The sequence below is a fragment of the Strix uralensis genome, chromosome 18, assembly GCF_047716275.1.
Source record: "Strix uralensis isolate ZFMK-TIS-50842 chromosome 18, bStrUra1, whole genome shotgun sequence".
Taxonomy (NCBI): domain Eukaryota; kingdom Metazoa; phylum Chordata; class Aves; order Strigiformes; family Strigidae; genus Strix; species Strix uralensis.
The window spans coordinates 17,149,044-17,162,555 of record NC_133989.1 but is presented as its reverse complement, the minus strand read 5'-3'; the positions used below and the strand labels follow the sequence as shown (position 1 = coordinate 17,162,555).

At 47.7% G+C, this 13,512-nt stretch overlaps 1 protein-coding gene across 4 annotated transcripts in view; it reads right to left on the bottom strand.

The window, feature by feature from the left end:
* The window catches only part of NDRG3 (NDRG family member 3), a 64,737-nt gene extending 58,590 nt beyond the window's left edge, over positions 1 to 6,147 (bottom strand). For all 4 annotated transcript variants that reach the window (XM_074887971.1, XM_074887973.1, XM_074887972.1 and 1 more), the window contains exon 1: positions 6,015 to 6,147. The gene's annotated coding sequence lies outside the window, so the exon portion shown is untranslated. The remainder of the gene's footprint in view (positions 1 to 6,014) is intronic.
* Positions 6,148 to 13,512: the final 7,365 nt, after the last annotated feature.

The following is a 13,512-nucleotide window of genomic DNA, read 5'->3' as shown; positions in this document are numbered from 1 at the left end:
AGCAAACATAAACCACTCCCCAAGCCCCCACCTTCTACCATCTGGAAAACAAACCACATACAAGCCTTCCTCTTCTGGAAGGAAGTACAGCAATTCAAGTCATATAACCCTATACTTACGTAAATCAAGTTTTTCTTTCTGCCTATACGAAGTTAGACACACCTATACGAACTGAAAAAAAAAACCCATGCCTAATTGGCCACGCCATCCATTTCAAACCTACCACAGCCAAAAGAAACCATTAAAAACAGATGCATCTAACTTCAGTTCTCCACACCAGGACAACCTAGAAAACCCCTCAGCAGAAAACTGTTATTATGTATGACAACAGAACTGGTGAATCTGGATATGAATTTTGAAGAACACACCTGAAAAGCCAATTTAGTGAGCAGAAATTTAAAGACCTATATCCTTTATATTTAGGAAATGTAAACGTACACAAATCCCAAATAATTCTAGCATTTACAAAACACAAGGGCATCAGTAGCAAAATTTGTGAATTTCCAGTTCATATTTTTGAAATATTTATGGTGCAGTTGTTTGTAACAAAATAGAATGAAGTCCATATATAGGATAGAAAGTAATACTAGATCCATATCAATTTACATAAGTGCACTAAAAACCCCTCCTTATTCACGTCTTTGTTTAAGGTATTCCAGATACTAACCCACAGTCAGGTTGCTTTTCTGCATCAGCACAGTGAAAGCACCCAAGAGGCAGTCACAAATTGATCGAATTACTATCTAGGTGCAATTCATACACCAAGTCATACTAATCTAACTACAGCATCAAATTCATGCCAATTTGAAATAAAAAGTGCAAGTCTGTGCACAGACACTTACACTGCCTTCAGTCTAGACTACAGTTGAGCCTGTAAGGTCACAATTTCAATCAGCAGCAGCAATAGAAATATGCACTTAGCTAACTGAATAGATTCTAATTAAATCCACACATTTGTATACTATCAGTACAGCAACACTAAATCAGCATTAATTTATAATTTGTTGGGTTTCTTTCCAGTCAGATCTGTTTCCAGACTGGATTGACTGCACAGCAGCAGGAGTGCTGGAGCATCAGGCAGGGCTGTGCGGACGGGCAGAGCATCTCCGCTAGCGGGGGCATTCACGGGTGTGCGTTTCTAGCAGAGGCAACACTGCAATACAAGGTAACAGTCAGATAGCTACAGAACTTCGGCAGCTCTGCAGCTAGAGGATAAATGGGAAAGCCCTCGCCTGGACAGAAAACAGCTGAAAGCAGACAACAGAGAGTAGGCATAAATGGTCAATTTTCACAGGAAGGGAGACTGCCCAGGAGCTTTTGCAGTGCTCTGCCATACACTCTATTCATAAACAATTGGCAAAAGGGGCAAGGAGCGGAGTGAAAGTCTCCTGAGGATATAAGCCAGTCTGGTAGTAAAGAGAAGGGCTGACTGAAGACCTGCAGAAAAACGCTAGGAGACTGAATAATCGGGAATTAAAATAACTGATGAAATTCAAGGCAAATAAAGTAGCAGTCCGAAGAAAAATGATCCTAATTTCACATATAGTGCTCCAAAATGGTCATTAACATTCAGAAAGTCTTGCTGGACTCATGACAGACTGATAAAAGCATCAGCTCACAGCCATTCAACATATAAAAATATAAACCTAATGTTAGGAAATTATTAGTAATTAAACCACCATATAAAGCTATAGAATGCAGCTTAAATCCTGAATGCAGTGCCTGTTCCTTCATTTCAAGAGGACATAATGGAAGGGGGAAATGTTTTTTAAAAGGAAACAAGGTTTGAAAAGATGAATGATGAGGAATAATCAATTAGGCTAGGGTTCTTCTGCCTGGAAACAGAGATTACTGCAGTGACATATGACAGAAGCCCATAAAATCATCAGTTGCATGGAGAAGGTAAATAGAGATCAATTGTTCACTGTTTCCAAACAATACAAAAGCTAAGAGATATGGAAAAAAAGCTAGCAGCTGTCAAGCTCAAAAGAAAACAAGCAGAGGTAGTTAGCACCTACAACATCATTTCGTGCTCTGGAAGCTCTCCCCTGGGATATGTCAGCGCTATACGTTTAAATGGACTGGAGACAGAAGCAAGTTCACAGAAGAAAGATACATTAACCATTAACAAAATAAATGCAAACAACATCTACCTCTTGACATCCTACAGCTGACAAGAGGGCTATCAGACAAAGGTTTATAAAATTTGCCCTGACCTTACGCTCTTCTCTTTTTGGTCACAGTGGACTAGACTGTTCCATGTGATTCTATGACTGTTCTCACAGCGCAAAAATCAATTACCTGTCTGGTACTCCTCAGCCCTTCTTTGAACTCACTCAGCCTGCTTACCTGGCAAAAGCTGATCTTCTGGGGAGATGGGAACAGAGGGGCTGGATTAGTGCCCCGCTTATTTAGCGAACTGAACTCGTTCAGGAAAACATCCAGTAAATGCTAGAGGTGGTACAAGACAGCGCAAGAACAGGACCAGCCCTTTTGCATGCCAACCAGTCATTAGATCAGTTTAAGATATAACACACAGCTTCATCACCAAAATACAGATGAAAAAGAAGCAGCAGATTGCCTATGTCTTCTGTTCGAACACAGAGAGAAAAGCCACAATTCCATCTCTTGTGGCGGGGAAAAAAAAGGGCCAGTTTCACATTTTTAATCCATCTGGTAATTATGAAGAGAGTCTGGTTTATACATGACTGAATAGTAAAGGTTACCTTAATATGAAACACTGCATTTATAACCTCTACTGTATTTATACTATGTAATAAGGAACACCCCTTCGGCAAACTAAAACTCGTTGTAAATACAGAAATGCATCCAAGTCTGGTAAGGACAATAGCCAAATGAAAACAAAGCTATTCCTTCCTGTGCTTCCCACAGCATCAGTCTGATTACTACGTTAAATGGTGCTAACATCAGTTACAGAAGCGAGGGGGATACGACCAGATAGAAAAAGGTAAATGTTCAATAAGAACATACTATTAAAAATCCAGCAAGTCCCATTTACAATTCAGAATTTACGAGGACAGAACTGAAGACCAAGTCAGATTATTAAAATCTCATCAACTCTGATTTGCACAGCAGAAGGCACAGTCACCCAGTCTCTCATGTCAGGACCATATTACCACTGTTTTGCTTAATAACTGACCTGATCTGGCCAGAATACTGAGAATTTCCAGGGAAAAGCAATACAGAATTTTATTTCTCCTCCCAAACCACGTTCATATGAAAATGAGACCCTTGAGATGCATCAAGACACACATCAGGAACATTTTCTTCAACATTACACAGAGAAACAGTAACAAAACACTCCTCTGTCCTTTAACTATGACGGATTAAACCAGGCTGTAATAATTACGGACGCAAATAGTCTTAACCAGCACTGCACAACTGTCCAACACTAGGCTTAAGAGTCATAAGCAGCAGAGGTGTATTTACTTATATCCAAGACACAGCTGACAAATGATGAGCACAAGATAAACCCTCATAATGGAGGGTTACGGTGTCAGCACTGCCTACAGAAATAGAACTCACCGAGTGTTTGGCTTTACCTTTTTCCAGGAAGCAACAGTGGCAGCAACCTAGCTGAGCTATTATTTGTGAGAATGACAATTAAATAACTAAAAATTAAAATCCCTATTCTGTTACACATGAAAACCAAGCCCCCCCCCCCCAATTTTAAACCTCATTTGCTTTCTCCTATTTACATTTTAGTTTTGTGCTTAGACTATGGTATGACCATAATTTTTTGAGCTTCTTACTGAAAATACCATAGCTATATACATTACTATTTTGCTATAACATTTACCTTGAGCATGCAGCAGAGGAATGTTTAAGAAAACTGTCCTAGAAGAATCTTTAAGAAAATTTCCTAGTATATCTTTAAGGAACCAAAATATATGTTGTACAAAATAAAGCCTCTGAAATCTAAACGTACCATTACACTTATGCTTTCCAATGAAAAACGCTAAAGATCCTGTCGTGTATAACCAATGGGAAATATAAGCTGCAAACAGAAGTACTGGAGGATTTCTGAAGGTGATCTGAGATAAGAAAGATGCAAACTAAACAGGTTTGTTAATTTCAATTAGTTTTTAACCTTAGATACAAAATGAGTAGCTACGAATATAATGACAGACTCCAACAATGTTGCTTCCAGCAGTTAATTTTCATTTTATAACATTTCCAGCTTCTACATTTGCACACATCTCAATACAAACCAAGTACAGCCCACACTAAGTTTCTGCCCTTAGGACGAGTTTCAATGCCTTGGTGTGCCACACCAAGCCAAGCTTCAAAATCCCAAAGAAACAAATGAAATTGGAACAGCCACTGCCAGTCCTGAGCCCTCTCCACAATCCCAGTCCAATGGCCAATAACCCAAATGAATCCCAGTGATTGCCTTGCTTCTTCAGGAGTCTACCCCCAACTCAGTGAGACACATTTGATAAGCTCTGCTCCCCTTGTCCAAGTGAATTATTGTGCTAGAAAAGCTCCACGCTGATATGAAACTCAGCTCTTAGACTTTATATTACCTTTCTACTCTTCACCATAGACTGATACACTGGTGCTAAACACAGTCTGACAAGCTTCAGAATTTGGAAGACTGTTGTTCTCTTGTTTCTAGAGAAAAGGAAAGGCAGATGCTGAAGTAACGAGCCCTCAAGTCCACCCATCTGACACGGGAGACTCGGGACTGTGCCTGACACAGGAAGCAGAAGCAGATTGTTCTCTGCCCCCATCTTCTCATCGCCTCAGTATTCAAGCACAAAAACTCTTCTGGGCTTCCCAGACGCAACCCCCCGACACTCTACCAGACCTTTCCTATTCTCCAGAGCAAACACGCGCGTGACTGAGTTGCTCCGGTTCTGCTACGAACTTTGACTGTGGTTCCCGTGCTGTGACCGCGCTGTATCACAACTTGATCACGCACCAGTTCGACTCCTTGGACTTGAGAGGAATCCAAAGCAGGTCAGAGCCCAGGCTCTCAATCGGCGACGCAGCCCCGCAAGGCGCTACCCGAGCAGCTGAGGGTGCCCCCAACACCTCCTGGGGAGCCAGGGCTACACCCACCACTTGGTTTGTCACACCGCATGTTCTGCGCCAGACATCATAATGAAGATTTTTAAGACAGTAGAAGCATCTGACTTTGCTACAATGTTTTTAATTACTCCCTGTGGCTTACATTAAATATAAAAAAAGAAACGGACATTGACCTAAAGTGATGATGCAAGTCAACAAAAAAAATTTTACAGGCTATTCCCTTCCCATTCACATACTGACAAGAATGTAACAAATTAAAGAAAAATACCCTGTTTTCGTTGTCCAAAGTAAATAACGCAACTGAGAATTTTGAGATCTGCATACCAGAAAGAAAAGCTACAGATGAGCAAGCCAAGAGCACTCCAGTCCGTTATTTACATGAAAAAAAAAAACCATCTCCGCAATAAAACCTGGGGCAGTTTCGAGGCGTTTCTCTTTCTCCCCAACGAAGCCCGGTATGACGAGGGATTATTTCCTCAACTCAGCTCCGGGAGGGAGCGGGACTTTCCTCCGGCGTCTCGTAACGCAGAGGAGAGGGGCAGAGTCTTCCCTCCGCGGCGGACGCCGGCGGCAGAGACCGCCCGGGCCCCTGCGGGCTGCGGCCGCCTCAGCGAGCCCCGCCCGGGGAACCCCTCCGGCCCCGCTCCGGGAACCCTCCCGGCGGAGCCACTCACCGGCGGCGCCTCGGGGCCGGGCAGCGGCGGCCGCGCCCGGGAGCGGGGCTCGGCGCCACAGACGGTGCTCCCGGGCGCGGCCGCCGCTGCCGCTGACCCCGGCCCGCCCGTCCTCCCGCCCGCCGCACCGGCTCCCGCGGAGCCACCGTGCGGCACCTGCTGCCGCGCCGCAGCCAAGCACCTCGGGGCCGCTGCGGCGGCGCCCGGTAGCCGCGGGGGACGCGCGGGGCCGGCCGTGGGGTGTCCCGGGCCGCGGGCGGGCCCGCGGGCGGCGGCGGAGCTCACCTGGGCGGCAGGTACCTCCGCAGCTCCGGCCGCCGCGGCATGTGGGGCGCTCTGCGCCTGCGCGCTGCGCCGCCCCAGCGCCCATGCGCGGGGCGCGCGGGGTCGGGACTACAAACGGGGCGGTGGGGAGCGCCGCCATCTTGGGGGCAGGTCCTCGCACGCAGGGATGGGCCCGCCCGGGCGGGAGATGGCGCCGCTTCCCCCGCCCACCGCCGCACCGGCCCCTCGGCGGCGCCGGCGTCCCCCCGGCTGCGCGACCCGGGCGGGCCCGGTTCTTCCCCGCCGCCTCACAGGCGTCCCTCGAACGCGCGGAGCAGGAGGCGGCTCCTCGGCCGGCTCGGCGCTGCTAGGCCAGGGCGGCGGCTCCCTCAGGGAGCGGGGACTCGGGGCTTCCCGAGGCCGGAGACGGGCAAAGCGCACGCTAAGGGACCTGCCTGCAGCGATCCTTGGAGCTGCGCCAACGCCTGAATCACCGCTTGGGTTTTGGTTTGGTTTTTTCCTCCAGAAGTAAGACTAAATTCTTGGTAGGCCAAATAAATTTGCTCGTTCCTTCCCCCGCTGGCGGTTCTGGCGGTGTGTGAATGTTGGGGGAGCCCTCCCCGAGGTCAGGGTTATCCCTCTGTCCCTGTACCCGCTGCCTGACCCCAGGCCACGCTCCTTCCCTGAGGGTAGCCATCCCAAACGCACAAAGCTCTGGGCAACACCTGGCATTTCCAGCCCCATGTGCTATCCTCGACCTCCTGCTCCCCTTTTTCCCCTCTTCGGGAGCGTCTCCAAGTGGGAATACTTGGTTCCCAGGATAGCGTGGCATCCCCACCGCCTCTCACCTTACCCTTGGTAGAGCCCTGCTCCAAACATTGAAAAACAAGGTATTGCCCAAACTTAATCCATATTCTGGTTTCTGGTGCCACCCAGTGGTTCTACGCGCTGCTGTTAATGGCGGAGAGGAGGCAGAGCTGAGACATCGGCAGGTAAACCATTCCCAAGTGTGTTCCCAGTAGAAAAGGAAGAGCACTGGGCCGTACTGCCACTGGGGTCACGCCAGCCGCACACAGCATCGCCGAGTGCCCAGTGCTCCCCTCTCCTTATCTCTCAGCCCTTCCTCCCATCACCCCCCTGAACTGCCCGTGAAATCCTGCCACCTCCCTCGGCACCAGCTGCTATTTATCACCCTTCCCCACTTACCTGTTGTCTCTAGCAATTTGCCAGTAGATTCCCCCACCCCGTCCAGCTAGCTTAACATCAGGCCAGGGCCTTCTCATTTGCCAGCAGCTCCCCACTTTAAGGGGACATCAGAAGAAGGTGCCTTACTGGGGAAACCCCCACTCATGCAGCCGCGAGTAGCTGCAGTCTGACCTCCCACCACTGAGACCTGGGCAGGACAATATAGGGAACACGGAGGCATTTTAGGTGAATAACACCCCTGTAAGCTGGCAGAAAGTCCAGCTCTTTGGCCTTGTTAGCCACATGATGCTTCCCAGGTGTTGGTAGCAAGGTGGAGTATGTTGGTTGTCTCTCAGGCTCCTGGTGCTGGAGTGAGTCCAATTCTTGCCCAAGTCTCAGGTCTTCAGAGACCACCCTGCAGATCTGGGTGATCCATGTCAATGGGCCTCTTCACTGTAGGTTACAGTTTTGAATGCCAAGTCTGCTTCCTGAGAGTCAGATTCAGTCCAGCACCCCAGAGTTAAGCAGTGTTACACACTCACTCAAGCCTGGACGCAAGCAGTGCTCCATTTTACCACCCCTCCCAGCACACCCATTCACTTATAGTGCACGATTGCCTGGCTTTACCAGGGTTATATACCGAAATTCAGGGAGCTGTGGTGACCATCTCTCCTATACGTTTCCTAGTTCAACCAAGACACCTTCCTCTTCTTTTAAAGAGCTGCCAACAAGAAAATGGGATCCAAGGTGAGTGTGTACCTACCAGAGAACAGCGAGGGCTGGTTGCTCCCTGAGGGATGGGGGAGCTGGCCAAGGCAGGGGTCTTGCCAGCTAGAGCACCATCCCATCACATCATACCCAAGCAAGTTGCACAGAGCAGACCTAGAGATGGCAGCCGGGTTCAGTTGAGAGTCCAGATCATCAGGCAAGATCATGGTGATAAGACAGGTCCAAGTCAATCTGCAGGTTGAGCTCAGGTCTGGTGAGGCTAACCAGGATCAGATGTGGCCCAGTGATTGCTGGGCAAGTACAGGATCAAGCTGGGAAGTCAGTCTGTGGATCAGGATCAGTTTGAGCCAGGTATAGCCAAGATAAAGCTAGAGAATGGTTCTCTTCTAACAGCTCAGACAGAAACCAAAGGCCCAGGTCTGAGCTTAAATGGGACTCCTGGGCCCATGGGTAGGATGTGTGTGGGTAGAAGCCCCAGGTGAGGCTGGTCAGTCTTTAAGGCCTATTAGTGCACTGAGGTCACTGGCAGCATCTCCCAAAAATCTGTGTATGGGATTACCCAGTGCACTGTGCATGGGTCTGATATCCACTCCCTGCTCCTCACACCCAGATCTGGCAGATTCCCCTCTTGCAGCTCTCGCCTGGGGAGCTCAGGTGCCCTCCAGTAAGTCTTGGAGCACTTCAGTTAGACAATACCAGCTGCACCCACTGTACCTTGCCTACAGGATGGTGATTTTCTTTCCGATCCTTCTTAAGATGTGAGAAATGTGCAGTGAGTGATCACTGGGCACCAGCCAGCCCCACCAGCTGGCTCAGATGGCCCTGTGGCGGACCTGAGTGCAGCAACAGAGGCCTTGATCAGCCTCACCCAGGACCCCACCCACACCCCGACCATGGGTCCAGTTCAGCCCTGGGCCTGCCCTCCCTGCCTCTGAGCTATGGTGTGGGGTGTACCTGCCTCCAGCTGTGTCTCTCACCTTGGCCGTTAAGTAGCTTGTCTCTTGGGCAGACCCCTTCAACGTACATTATAGGCCACCAACCTTACCTTGAATCATTCTTTTTCTTTTTTACTTTTGTTTCATATAGATACTTTTTCATTTCAAAGCATTTAAAGAGTAACATGTCTAGTGCTGTCTGCCTCTTCTTGCACAGGCTCAGGCATAACTGCAGCATTTCATGATAGCTTTGTGCTTGCCTGGGCTACCAAGAACAAGGGGGGAAGAAAGAGGAGTAAGTGTGGACCTGTGCAGGCACTATAGGCAGAAACAGTCAGTACCACTGCATACATTTTTAGGTATTGTGTAAACCAGATTGGCTGTTGAACAGAGGGGAATTTCCTGCCACAAGACTGTACAATCATTGCAAGGGTCCTCCAGCCCAGGAAGTTGTTTTTAGGCTCTCTGGTGCGGCTGGTCCCCATGCTGTGCTTGCTGTTGCCAACATGGATTATTCCATCTGTGCACGTGCTGCAGCATAATAGCCCAGGACCCTGCAAAAGACAGCAGCATTTGCCCTAACTAGGCTAACACCGCCTCTTCACCATGTGTTTCTGGCTGACCTATGTCTTTTTTTCTGCAATCCTCACAGAAGAGAGTGTTACTTCCTATTTTTTCTCAGAGAAGACACTAATAAAAAGAACTCCTGCTGGAAATTACAGAACCGTATGCTGTTATGTTGAGGATCCAATGGAGTAATAACCCTTTGGTGGGCATAAGTGAGGGCTGGGAAGCAGGGGGCTGTCTGGCTGTAGAGGCAGTCAGGGTTGGGGTTCCTCGATGCTTTTGTAGTCATTCAGCCACATGTCAGCGTGGATGCCCTGTGCCCTGGCACAGCGTGTTCTGGGCTAAGGCTCCAAGGGGTTGGGGCTGCTGAGGCAGCTGTCAAACGAGCCCTGATGGGCCAGCTGACTTCACACCAGGAGAACATGGGGCGTTGTTTATTTCTGAACAAGCAGGGTATAACTGCACGCTTTCCCACATCAGCCTAAATCCTTCACAAAGTTTTGGCTGAATGTTCGTTCTTGCCAAAATCTACAGCTTACACGTGTTGATCTAGGAGATCAGCAGCAGTGAAGCAACTGCTCTACCCATCCAGGTCTATAGTTCAAAATACTAAGACAGTATTGAAATTATATTGTATTTTAATTCAATTAATTATTTTTCAATCTTTATGGAAAAATGAATTGTTCACTACAAAGTGATAAAACTGTCTTAAGCCAACTTAACCCTCATCTATCACTTGTACAACGTACACATTTAGTGCAGCTAAATGCTTGGAGTGTTTGCATTCAGAGGAAAGCTGTATTTGGAAAATAACGGCTAGAATTCAGTCTACCTCTGTCAACCTCTCTTTTGCCTAATCCAAGTCAGATTTTTCCCGATACTGTTGGTTTTTGTTGCAGTCAGAGATGTTAGAGCATCTTCTCTGCATATTTACATTCAGCTCTCTCCAAGGAGAGTGTGTCTGCCAGAGATACAAGCTTTGACAAAACAGACTCCTGATCAAACCATCTAATTGAGCTAGGAGGCTGCTGTGAGTGGTCTGATTCTGCAAGTAGTTCAAAATCTAACATTTCTCCCTCTGACAGCTTTTGTGACAGCACAGAGAGAAGCATGGAGTGTATGCAGCTGCAGTGCAAGGTAAAGGGAGCCTATTTCATTATTTTTCCTGCAGGAGACTCATCTGAATCATTGAGGGCTGTCCCAGGTGATGGATGGCTTGTTTCCACCAAACACCAGGAAGGGACTGCAGTGATCTGGTAACAGCCTGGGAAGAGCCTGGGGTTGGCCCTCAGCAGGCACCTCTGTCTTCTGTTACAGTAGGCAGGGGAACAGTGGGGTACAAAGATAACTATGCTTCATACGTACAGATGCTTCATGGGGTTCATTCAAATCTACTGGGCCAGTGTGATTTCCCGTGCCTTTCCGATTTTATGTAGAATGCAAATCTCTCTGGATCCAGAGGGCAGAGCTGTCCCAGCAGCCGCAGCTAGAGCCTGCGGCTCTGCCTCACCGCGATGGGGCTCTCCTGCTGGCTGGACTTCCCACGCAGCTTCCCAGGTTACAGGGGTCATGATTGCTCACCTCCAGTCACAGATGGGAAATGAAGAAGGATGCTACGCTGTGAGGCCAGAGATACATGGAGAACAGCAAGCCCCTAAGGTAAGTTGTGCAAAAGGACCTGATGTGAGGGCATGTGTTTCCAACGCAGTGAACTGCTCGAGCCAGGTAAGATCACTGCGTGGTGCGTCAGCAGCAAAAGGCACTCTTGGCTCAGGCCAGCTGCTCAAAGAACTCCTGCAAAGGGCTGCTCCTTCCCTGTAAGACAGAGCAGTAACGCAATGCTCTGAGGGCAGGGCAGCAAAGCTGCTCTCCACAAACCTTGGTTCTTTGTATCACAGCCAATGATTCACTTGTGTCTTTCTGGGGCTTTCATGAAACAGAAGAGTTGAAAGGAGCACTCTTATTTCATTGGCATGCTGAAAAACACTTTCCACATCATCACTGCACCACTGTATTGACCATTTACTGAGAAGTCAAAGTGGGGCAGCACCGCTTACGGTGCAAAAAAGGGTGACACTGAGGTTGGCTGCTCTGTTTTCTCAAGGCAGAAAGCTGCCTTGTGTAGGCTCCATGGTTTATGGTTGAGGGGCACAGACCAGGTGTGAAGGGCCATACACCAGCTCAGCAGCTCCACTGACTGGGAAAGGCTCTGCTCACTTTCAGCACAAACCCCTGTTTCTGCCCAAGCTGTGCCCTGCACCAGGCACAGCAGCAGGGAGTGCTGGCTCTTTGAGGGCAAGTAAGGGTGGCTCCATCTCCTCCAGTCTAGAAAATAGACCACATCAAATTCCTTTTTCTTTTATAAAACCATGTCTTTTCTTCAGTAAATGTTTACTTGTTTAGTATTTACTTTCTCTGTGTTCACTTCTTAGTAAGTATTAATGGAAACTAAAGCAATGAATGCTAAGCATGCCTGAAAGTATAGCTATGTATTAGAGGTGTGCAGTGCAAGTAATGGGAAATGTGAGAATGTAACTGATGGACAGCATTTTTTCACATTTTTTTTCTGAAAAAGCTCTAGGTGGGACAACAACACACTAGGGTTACAATAAAGGATGGAAGAAAATCTTCACAAAACACCTGGGGTATTGTCTTGATGCAGAAAAGCAGGCTGAGGAAGTAGTCAAAATATCCAGATTAGAGCTATACATATATATGTATATGTGCTTAAATGAATGTTATGATTATAGGTATGTTGTATATGACATTGATTATATATTACTTATTTGCATTATATGTATGATATATAGTGAACTGATATAATATGGATATAGAATTAACTGAATGCATGGTCCTGGAGACTACGTAGTCTGGGCTGGAGCTTTGGACTGGAAATAGGCTCAATGTGTGTAAAATAATTAGCAAATTAAAATGTGAATGATAGAAGACAGCTTATAAGAAAATGCACGCTGCAGTCTAATAAGGAACTGATTAAATGCTTATGAAACAGAGCTCTAGCTTATATTTGAGCTCCTGAAGCTCAGATCCCAGCGTACTGCTCAGTGACAGCACAACACTTGCTTGTCTACAGAACACCTGAGTGACAAATCTAGTGTCTAATCAAGCTGGGCAGAAGCAGCCTGGTTCCTCACAGGGTTCGGAGCTGGCTCTGAAGCAGACAGTTGTGGGCATCGGTTGCTTTCTGGGCATACAGAGCAGGACCATGCTCCCAGGCTTTCTGCCCAGCCGGGTGCCAGGAGCGGGCAGGGGGAGAGGCAGAGCCTGGGAGGAGCAGCCTAGGTGTGATGACAAACTTCTCCATGAAGCCCAAGGTCAAGATGACCCCCACCTCTGTCTGTTCACTATCCAAATGCACAGAGGTTCACACCGAGAGAAAATCTGAAAGGTTTTCAAGAAGCCAGCTGAAGCCTTTGAATTGCTGTTTACTACAGAACAGCTTCAGGCTATTCCCTGGCTGAGATTTTTCTTTATGGGGTATGAGTCAGCCAGAAAATTTGTTTCAAACTGAAGTAAGTAGAAGAAATCTTAAGACAAATTGCTCATAAGAAGAAATTGCTAGCACTAGATCATACTCGCTCCTGTGTTGTAGACTAAACAAGAAATTAGTCATCTACCTGCTTATGTAACCATAAGATGAAATGCCCTTGATATGAGAGGCACGGGACATGATAAACGCAATTCCAATTTTTAAAAGGGATTTGGGGAACTACAGACCATCGAGTTTAGTGCCTCTATCAGGCAAATGTATGGAAGCTATACCAAAGAATGTAATTGATAGAAATATGGAAAAAATATGGTAAAATAGTGATGAGTCATGATGATTTTATAGAGGGGAAAGTGCTTCACTGGTGAAGCAGAGAGACTGGAGGTCCCCAACGAGTGGAGACAGGGATCCTCTGTGTCCCAGGAGAGAGAGCAGAGCGCCAGGCTGGGGAGCAGCAAGGCCGGGGCTGAGCTCCATCCCCTCTTGCTGGCTGGGCTGCTGCTCCCTGGCAGCTCTGCTCACCCACCTCTGCAAGGGCGATGGGTGATAGCACCCTGGGGTGCCCTGGCTGTGCTGCTGGGGAGAGGCACGAGGGGGC